Consider the following 9,967-nt stretch of genomic DNA (forward strand, 5'->3'; position numbering starts at 1 on the left):
TGGCATTATTACTGTATTTAAGTCAACACAAAGACATTGTAATAATTATCCAAGAATTTTTTATTTTATATTAGGTCATAGAGGATAATCCTACCAACGAACTGCTGGGCCTTATAAGAGTTAGCTAACCTATATAAAAACTGAATGGTTCTAGGAACTACTAATTTAAAATGTTATTTTTAATAAAAGTGTATTTTTTGTTTTAGGTATTGCAGAGAAGGAAACATGGAGTGAAGTGTCATGCTTTATTGAAGTTTCTACAACTGACACACTCAACAATGAAATCACTGCTACCGTACCTGAAAATGAAGATGTCGCAGGACGTGTTGCAGATGTTTTGTCTTGTGCATCCTCTTCAGTAGTTCACAGTGATGCAGTTGGAGTGAACTTTTGTAATCGCGAGGCATTTAAAGGACTTTGCAGCCCTATTGTGTCTGATACAACTACTGGTGTGGAAGATGATACAGGTGCAAACAAAGCTGTTGAACATGTGGTTACCCCTAATGAAAAATCAATTGGAACATTGGAGGAATTTTCACCAGTTGAAGGGTCTCGTGCCAGTAAGAAAACCAAACAGAAGTGAGTGGGACAGGAACAAAAACTCTAAACTGAGAAAAGAAGGCAAAGCTTACACTAGTGAAGTCAGAAGACGTGGTGAAGATAGTATTATAGTGAAAGAAGCAAGTCAGTCCAGATCAGAGCGGAATCTTGTAGGAAGTCTAACAAAAGGTTCTGTGATGAAATCAATGAGCAAACTAGAAAATAACTATTTAATAACTTCTGGTATGTTCTCAGCTGGGAAGAAAGAAAAATGTATGTTGCTTCACTTGTTGACAGTGCAACACCCAAACAGAAGAGGAGAGTTGAGGCTGGTGACCGGAGAGGCATGACCATGCACTATCATCTGAGGGTAGAAAATGAAAGGAAAGAGATGTGTAAAACAATGTTTTGAAACACATTTGATATTGGTGAATGGTCTGTTCGATGCTAGGCCAAGACTGGACAGCATGGAATGAGTCAAGATAGCACTACCAATTTCAAAGTTCAAAGTGCAACTTCAAGACCCAACAGAAAACCAACTGAAGAAAATTGTGGCTCGAAGAAGCAAGACAAGGTGAAAGCTAAACAATTTGCTGTTGAGTACATTGAGCATCTCCCCAAAATGGAAAGTCATTATTGTAGAAAGTCTACAACGAAATTGTATTTGGAACCACTTATTGAATCACAGCAGCATCTTTACAGATTATACTTGGAAAAATGCAAAGAGGTTGACCAGAGTGCTTTATGTAGATTTACATTTACAACCATTTTGCAAGACCAAAATGTAGCTCTTTTTGAACCCAAAACGATCAGTGTACAACACAAAGTGGCCCAAGTTGTCGATAATGTTTGGCAGGAACACGTGTGGAGAAAAGAGTTGGCCCAAGAAGAAAAAGACAAATGTGAGGCAAAATCTGATTTGTGTGTAGCTATTGCTACAGACGTTCAAGCTGTAAAGCTGGCACCATCACTTAATGCATCTGCTCTTTATTATAAGACGAAGCTATGCTGCCACAATTATTCAATATTTGACTTGGGGACACATGAAGTAATGTGCTATTGGTGGAATGAATCCGAAGGCGAGTTGAAGTCATCTAATTTCACTTCATGTCTCATTGACTACCTCAATGCCTTAATTAAAGATTGGCCAGTTAATAAACCACGAGTCATTAAGATTTGGATTCATGGTTGTGGCTATCAGAATAAAAATAAGGTGCTTTCTAATAATTTGTTAAACTTTGCTATTAAGCGTAATTTCACTATTCACCAAAAGTATCCGCAAAAGGGGCACATGCAAATGGAAGTTCACTCAGTCCACGCAACAATTGAGAAAAAACTTCGCCATCCAACATTCACCTGCCTTCAGATTATATTTTAGTTACGAAGGAGGCTAGAATCAAACCATCCCCATTTAAGGCAAAATACTTTGACCATACATTTTTTAGTAACTTTGAAAGCAACATTTTTAAATACCCTTCAGTCAGGCCTGGCAACAAAGTAAATAACCCTACAGTATCAGAGGTTTGTCAGTATTCCTACTACCCAAGTGGAACATTGATGTACAAATTAAACTTTGAAGATTCTCAGCAAGAACTACCTTGCAGACCAAGATCATCAGTGCGGAACATAAACAGCTACTTGCCACTTTATAACGATAGGCTGAAAATTAAGGAAATAAAATGGCAACATCTTCAAGCCCTTAAATCAGTTATCCCACTAGAGACACACACCTTCTATGATAACCTGCCCCATTGAACATGGCAATACTTCGGTCGCTTTGAGGCTACACAATGTTCAATTTTTCTTTTCGTTTAGTGTTTTTTAGAGTTTGATTTTTAACAATGTAGCTACTACTACCTATTTGTATCTAAATTCTTTTATTATTTTTATTACAAACTACTTTGAAGTGCAAAGTAATGCACAATAAACATAAACAATTCATAAAATTGTAAATTTATTTAGTTGCCACCCAAAATGGATTACCTCATGTGTCACTACTACTTTCAGGAAAATAAAATGTTCAAAAAAATTGTATGTCATTTATTTTGGAAGGAAGGAATTTAATGTAAAATGTACAAGTTTCCATAGCACTAGTAACTACTAACAATGTATTACCTATATAAACTATAACCCATACTATATTTATTTTTCTTGAATTACAATTCAGTTTTATTGCTCTCCTGAAAAGTTCTACTTTTTTACATAGGAGGTTGTGAAACTTCACCATCGATATTTAGACAATTGATTATTTACAGTCATATAAGGAGGGGTGCAGCCTGATTTAAAAGTAATTACAGCAGAAGTCCCACTAGACAGCCTAAACTAGCACATCTGTTTGCCTGCTACACAGATGATAGGGTATTGTTTAGCTAATCTTGTAGTTTTTAACTAATAGGAGGGAGATTGCAACCATCTTTAAATTCACTAAAACACCGGTGAATTACGGCAACTAAATCTGACGTTACAGTATTTCCACTTAAACATCTTCTGCCACCATTAACACTATAAAATGTTCAATATCTAGGCATGTACATGGATAGGTGATTGCCCTACCACATTTACCACATTTTCTGTTTCATTTGATGCAGAAATTAGTTACTTTCTGTTGTAAAGTACATGAGTTCTGTTGAGATCTTTGGTGGAATAATTAAAACTTCTTGTGCCTTCACTCTCTTGGGATCAGTTTTTTCTAGTGTCCAACATTGTATTTTATTGATTTTCTGTTGGTTTTGGTTTTCCATAGCATTCTTTGATTTATGTTGTATTCTTGTTGGGTATATTTGTACATCTGATTGGATTCCATGGCATTATTATATTGGGAGTTTCTACTGAGTTTTGTTTGTCAATTTAATTCTTTATTGTTTATATTGTAATATTTCACAACAATTTGTTTTCGCTTTATATAGGCTTATTATTAGGTTATGTAGGAATTGTTAAGATAAGATACCAACCATTATATATTAATCCAGTGAAACCCGCGAAAATTCAAGATAAAAAAAAAATGTACAGAAAAAAACTATTCCAGTAATGTTGCAAACACCTGGCTCTTTGACCCCTGTAGCGAATTTTCCTCTACCGTGACGTGGGCGCCGTCTAGCCTAAAACTCAGGGAGTGAGAGGGTTCTCACCATGTGGCTTGGTACAGGAGGCCAGGACAACGGCGAATTCTCCAGCTTTCGGCCACTCGAGATGCCATTTGGAAGGAAACTGGCTGAGTGCAACCGCGCTAAACGTAGAACCACTTACGACTCTCTAGTGATGAAGCAGGCAGGGGGGTGCGGATCTAGGTCAGCTTGCACGGAACAGCAAGACACTATCGTTTGCTTCACTAGCACTTAACACTTGCGACACAGCAGATGTCATCAATGTTTTTAAAAAGTATAGAAAATTTCAATGGTGTTTCCAACAGAACATACCAAATTCTACAGTTTAAACTAGAGGTCACGAAAATAATGAAATCCCTCCTACGACAACAGACTCCAATCAAGTGCCTTAAAAAATAAACCAAAAGAATACAATAGGAAACAACACAATGATTTACATCAGAAACATATAATAATATAATACAATTTAAAACACTCAAAATCTTAATAATGCTTTGTCACAGAAAACCACACTTCACATTAAAATGCAATTAAACACAATAGAAACCAACAAACTCCAAGGACCTGCTTTCCAACAGTATTCATCAAAGACTGCAACACCAAAACACTAAAGAAACCTATGGGAGTCAGAATATAATAGGAAATACTAGAAAACAGCTGATCCCAACAGTGTGACAAAGTAAACAAACAGAATACAATCAAAAACACTATGAAAAAAAACAGAAACCAACAGAAGACATGCTTTTTTTCCCCAATTTGTGAGTCTATTTCTCCAGACTGAAAATATTGGAACCCAATTAAATCTTTGTGTTTACAACAGAAAAAAACAGAATTCCATGTTAATGTCTTGTTGACATTGTCATCAGATGTTGGGCAATGAAATGAAATTGAAGTATTCATGGAGTGCCATTGAGTGGTAGGGGAAGTTCCACCATGACAAAGTCTGCCAAATTAACAATTACATATGATCAGGATTGGACGCGAGTGACCTGACCACTCACCCACCGTGGTCACATTGCTGGTGGACTGCAAACCAAAATTACCTTTACATTTTTCCCCCAGTCATTAAATTACCTTAATTTTACAGAACATTAGCAGGTGATAATCTCTGCTAGAGATTTTCTTAATAAAGAGTAGTTGTAGGACATTACTCATTCATCACACATCTTTAGTAAATGGGTACTTACCTTTCACGTGAATGAGATTTGTGGTAGTGTACTCCTCATGAAGATGGTAATGGTTGTGGCTAGATAGGCACCGAATAGGAAAGCTGTGAGAGTATTACCTACAATCAAAATAAATCAGGCTGGGTTACTACAGTGCATTCCATTCCAGTTAACCTCAACATTATATAATTTCTCTTAACTCGATAAGACATGTATTATTAAAATATCGGCTGCATTGCCCTAAATGAAATGATTTTTTTTATTTGTTTGTGATAAAAGAGCATGATATATATATAATTATTTCCTTTAATTCATTACTAGGTGTGATGGAAATATATACTATTTTTTCTTAGTTGCACCACTGGCCTCATGAACCTGTAGGTATTGAATTTTCTTGTGATTATTTTAACTCCGTATTGAAAACAAAAACATTCATGCACTACTCTAGGACCATGTGTCATAATAAACATTAGATCAAATGGCTGGCTTTATGTAGCAAATCTTTGTATTTCCTATTCGTTATAGCGTTATAGGTTCCACTTCATCTGTTATATGATAACATTTTACATGCATTAAACATGAAACTGATGTGTCCGTTGAAGTAGGTATGAAACAACGTGTGGAATTGTGGGCATTTACTGACAATAAATATTTTGTAACAAAAGCATATGATTAGCTGGAAAGCACTGTACACAATCATAGTCAGTATTAGTGTATTGTGTTAAATTCGTAGGTTACCAGTTTCTACCTTGATACTAAGAAGAAATTATAATCTCTTCTATACCCGATAAAAATAAATGTGGTTAATGTACAATATGGGCGCCAGCAAATAGTTACCTAATTAATCTCACAAAGAAAGTATCCGTTAAATAAGACATTATTACAATATGCTAACAAAAGTTATGTAATTTTTGGTTTCAACAAATCAATAACTAGTGTCACAGGGAGTTGCACTGAGCAAGACCGGCACAACTGTTATTAACACATTCGACAATGGTGTGCACAGTGATTACATTAAACCTTTAGACAATACAACATATAAATTCAAGTTTGCAATTATCAATTCTTACTATGAGTATGTGTTTTGCCTTTGAGCTAAGAAATGCTATGTTAATGTGGCTAGGGTCTCATCTGGCATGAATTTAAACTGATAGTTGCAAATCAATCTATAACAATTGTTGAGCGATATTACAATAAGTTAAATAATCCGGCAACTAAAAGGTCAAGTAGGTAAGGGCAGGTCCAGGATAGAATTGTGGGTCATATTATCCAGGGGGAGGCGACACATGCCCCCATAACTCTCCTCTAAATCCACCTCTGCAAGCGGGATATCTCCAAACTGAATACTAATATTTCCAAACACAGCACAAACAAATTAAACAATTTACTTATTTTATAGACACGTCATAGTGCTTGTCATAGTTACTTCAGTACAAGTCCTTTCTAAGAAGAAGGTTGTCTGTTTGGGTGTCGTGAAGGTCCTTTGAAGCTCCTGCCCCTCAATTAAGTGTGGTAAGCCGTAGCAAACACTTGTAGCCGTGTTTGTTGCCACGAGATGAAGCGACTTCATGGTTCCGATGTCACTGCAAAGAACTAAGTTTAGCTTACAAGCTGGTTGTCGATTCCTCAAATAATTATTCCATATTTCCGTTGAAAAACATGTATTACAAAGTTTCTCGGTGGAAAAAATACACATATGAAAGTTCCAATTTGTTCGTTGCGAATATCAAGTCCAGAAATCCTTCAAGTATTTTCCCAAGATTATTTCCAAATCTTTTTATAGCTTTGTAAAATAATTGGTCTGATAAACTTAGTACTTTGGAAATATTCTTCATGCTTCCTTTATACTATTTGGGTATTAACCGTGATTTAATAGAACAAACTTGGCTTATCTTTAAAGCACATCTGGTGTTCATGAATGTTTGATGAATGCTTAATAAAAAAAAAACTTGCTAGGACACTCCAAACAAAAGTTCTGACCAACCAGATGTTAACCAGATTTTTTTGACTCCAAAGAATAACATATACAATATTGCTATATAAATACAGAAATGAATGTTGTGCTTAAAGAGAATATATTTAACTAGCATAGCTCATTTGTAACGAAACATTTTTGACGTGACGTCTAATAAATCGATAAACGCCGGCTGCACGCACGAAAAAGTGTCCCACTACGGATGTGTACTGTTTGCTCATTGTACGCATGCGTGGAATCTCTCTTAATGCTCGTTGTACGCATGCGTGGCATCTCTCTTCCACTCGATTGGAACGACCATTGATTTGACTTTTCAATCATTTTTTCGTCGTTTGAAATATTAATATTATGTAATTTAACGATTGTCCACCGATTTTCAGCACAATCGGTACGGTTAATTAAAAGTATGTTGAATATTCAAATACGTTTTGAACCAAAAATGGTGTTTTACAGTTACATATAATAATTCAAATTACAACCGGGATCTTTTGCACAATGTTTTAAAAAATATTGTAACACATTATAAATACGTTTGATGTATTTGTTATAAAATCGAGTTATAAAAACGAAATAATATTATTCCCCTACTGTGAACAAAATTTTTATAACTGTATATATAACATCTGAAACTATTAATCATCAAATATGGCTTCGTGGCTGAGCGGTCAGCGGCGCTTTCTTCTAATCGTAAGGTTGTCGCTTCGAATTCCGGCAAGTGCGAAATTTTTTTTTGTACTTGTAAAAATAAATACGGCGCACATAACATTTCAAAAGTAATAAATATATTTGAATAATTAATACAAATAAAAGTAAATTTATTAATTAAATTGTACATTTCATTTCACTCCTTTGTATCCATACAAAATAGTGATAATTCAATAAAAATGATTCAATTTTATTCATAAAAGTATGCAGAGGTAGATTTTATCATACAAAAGATAGAAAAATTAAAAAAAAATTCTTCCTCAAAGAATATAATATTTTTAATGCCTAAATGGTTTGGTTGCAAAAACCTATTACGGCTCAGTCTCAGGCCGAATATGATATTTCCTTTTCTTCTGGATCAATCATTTTATCAATGTTTTGTTATAACGTTGTCACGTTAAACTATCGTCCGTAAACCGACTTTACAGACAACCAATTTTTTTTATGAACACTAATATTAATAACAGTTACATGTCTGCAACAAATTACTATATTACGTAATACATACTTAATTTGTTTCCTCCCTGCAGCCTGGTGGTTCCACTGAGTATAACGGTCACACATACAGTGTGCAGAGCTTCAGAAAATGAATCATCTAGATTGCATAAACATAAAAACACTTGGAAAATCTTTTCAGGTTTCATACGAACGTTGTTCTAAATGGTTCACGGTGAAAATAAAATCTCTTCGACACAATTACTCGTTTTACTATCCTTGATCGAGAATTCATTCTAGCACAATGGCCATCATATGCACCCTACAACACTTTTCCAGCTTATACACAATGTTCGTGTGTTTGTCTTCTATGCGCTCGTGCATTGTTCATCCGATTCAGTTGAAACTGTGCACACTTGACCTTTGAAACAAGGGGACGGTCACTGTCTAGGTGAAATTACGACAAAATAAAACCTTAAAGCAGAATTTTATTTTTCTTGATCAAATTTTGCCATTTCATTGATAACTCATCGTTCATCCAATCTATGAAATTTTGCACACTTCACCTTTAAAACCATGGAGTGGATGTGTGTGTTGAAGTTGAACTTAAATGGTTAGCAGTCGGGTTGCAAAACAGATCGTAACTGTATAATGGCTAATATGCTATAAAATATTTTACTAGTTTAAAATAAACTCGCCAGAAGGAATCCTAAAGATTTTATTATATAATGAATATTGCTGAACAAGCATAATACCAAAACTCTGCAACAAATTAGGGTTAATTTAATTTTCATTATAGCCAAAAACTGTAAAGGGGAGGGGGGTTAAAGGTCATTCTCATTTTGACTACATACATGTATTAACATGGCAAGGATTGTATACACCAACTACTACCATGTTTAAAACATGAGGGAGGTCACTGTTAACGTGCAATTTCAATAGAACAAAACTTTTCTGAAAAAATTAAGGTGCTGCGCGAGTAGTATCGGATAATTATCACTAGAGTCCCGTAAAAATGGTTTTATTTTTCCTTAAATTTCGTTTTGAAAAAATCAAATTTCGGTTTTATTTCGCTGTTTTGGTTTTTCATGTTTACTTTAACTTTTGAGAATGGTTTTATGACCTACAAGTTTTGCTTGGCTAAATAATAGTGGCACGGCGTATACTCGTATACTGCACTCTAAAGTCAACACTATTGGCAAATAAAAATTGTAGGCTTGAAACAGCTCGGCACGGCCCGGTGCCGCCTAGCGCACGGCCCGGTGTCGCCTAGCGCGCTGCCTCGGCACGGCATGTCTCAACTTAGTATTCTTTTAATATTTCTTGCTGCTGTTCTTTGTCCCGTTGACGCCGTATTCACTTGCTCTGCGGTCGTATTGCATTTGCTGAGAAGTGTAGTTACGGCAGTTAAAGGTCACTGATTTTGCTTATCAATCGGCGTAGTGCCATGTGTTCATGTTTACGAGTAGTAGAGGTGTAAAAGTAACGAAAAAAAGTGTACCCGTATGTATTCGTTACTATAACAATTAGTACTCGTTACTATCGTGTCGCTACGTTACTCGTTACTTCTGATACCGCATAACATGCAATGTTATGTTGCAGCAACGAATCGAGTCGTATTGCGTACGCGTACAGTATGACGTCATGTAAATAATAATAAATAGAATATAAACAATTAACAATATTTGATAATTAACAGTTTTTGTTAACCAAGAAACAATTAAATCTCATTAGAGCGGTTTTATTATATTATCTCTTTTAAGATAAAAACAACAAAAAACGTGAAAATACGCGATAATAAATAACAAAAACATACATATTTCTAATTTGTAAAAAATACTTTCTTATAAACAGTAAAAAACTTGGACGACAAATTTCCATATTATACTTAATAAACAAACATCGTTCTTTGTAACGTAAATTCATCGAATATGCGCGCGCATGCGTAAAACATACGAAAAATGCGAGAAACGAAATCCAGCCGTGTGTAACGTTTCGTTACTCGATACTAGATGGCGCACCCGTTACTCAGTCAGTACCGA

Source organism: Bacillus rossius, chromosome 10 (assembly GCF_032445375.1).
Source record: "Bacillus rossius redtenbacheri isolate Brsri chromosome 10, Brsri_v3, whole genome shotgun sequence".
Lineage (NCBI taxonomy): Eukaryota > Metazoa > Arthropoda > Insecta > Phasmatodea > Bacillidae > Bacillus > Bacillus rossius.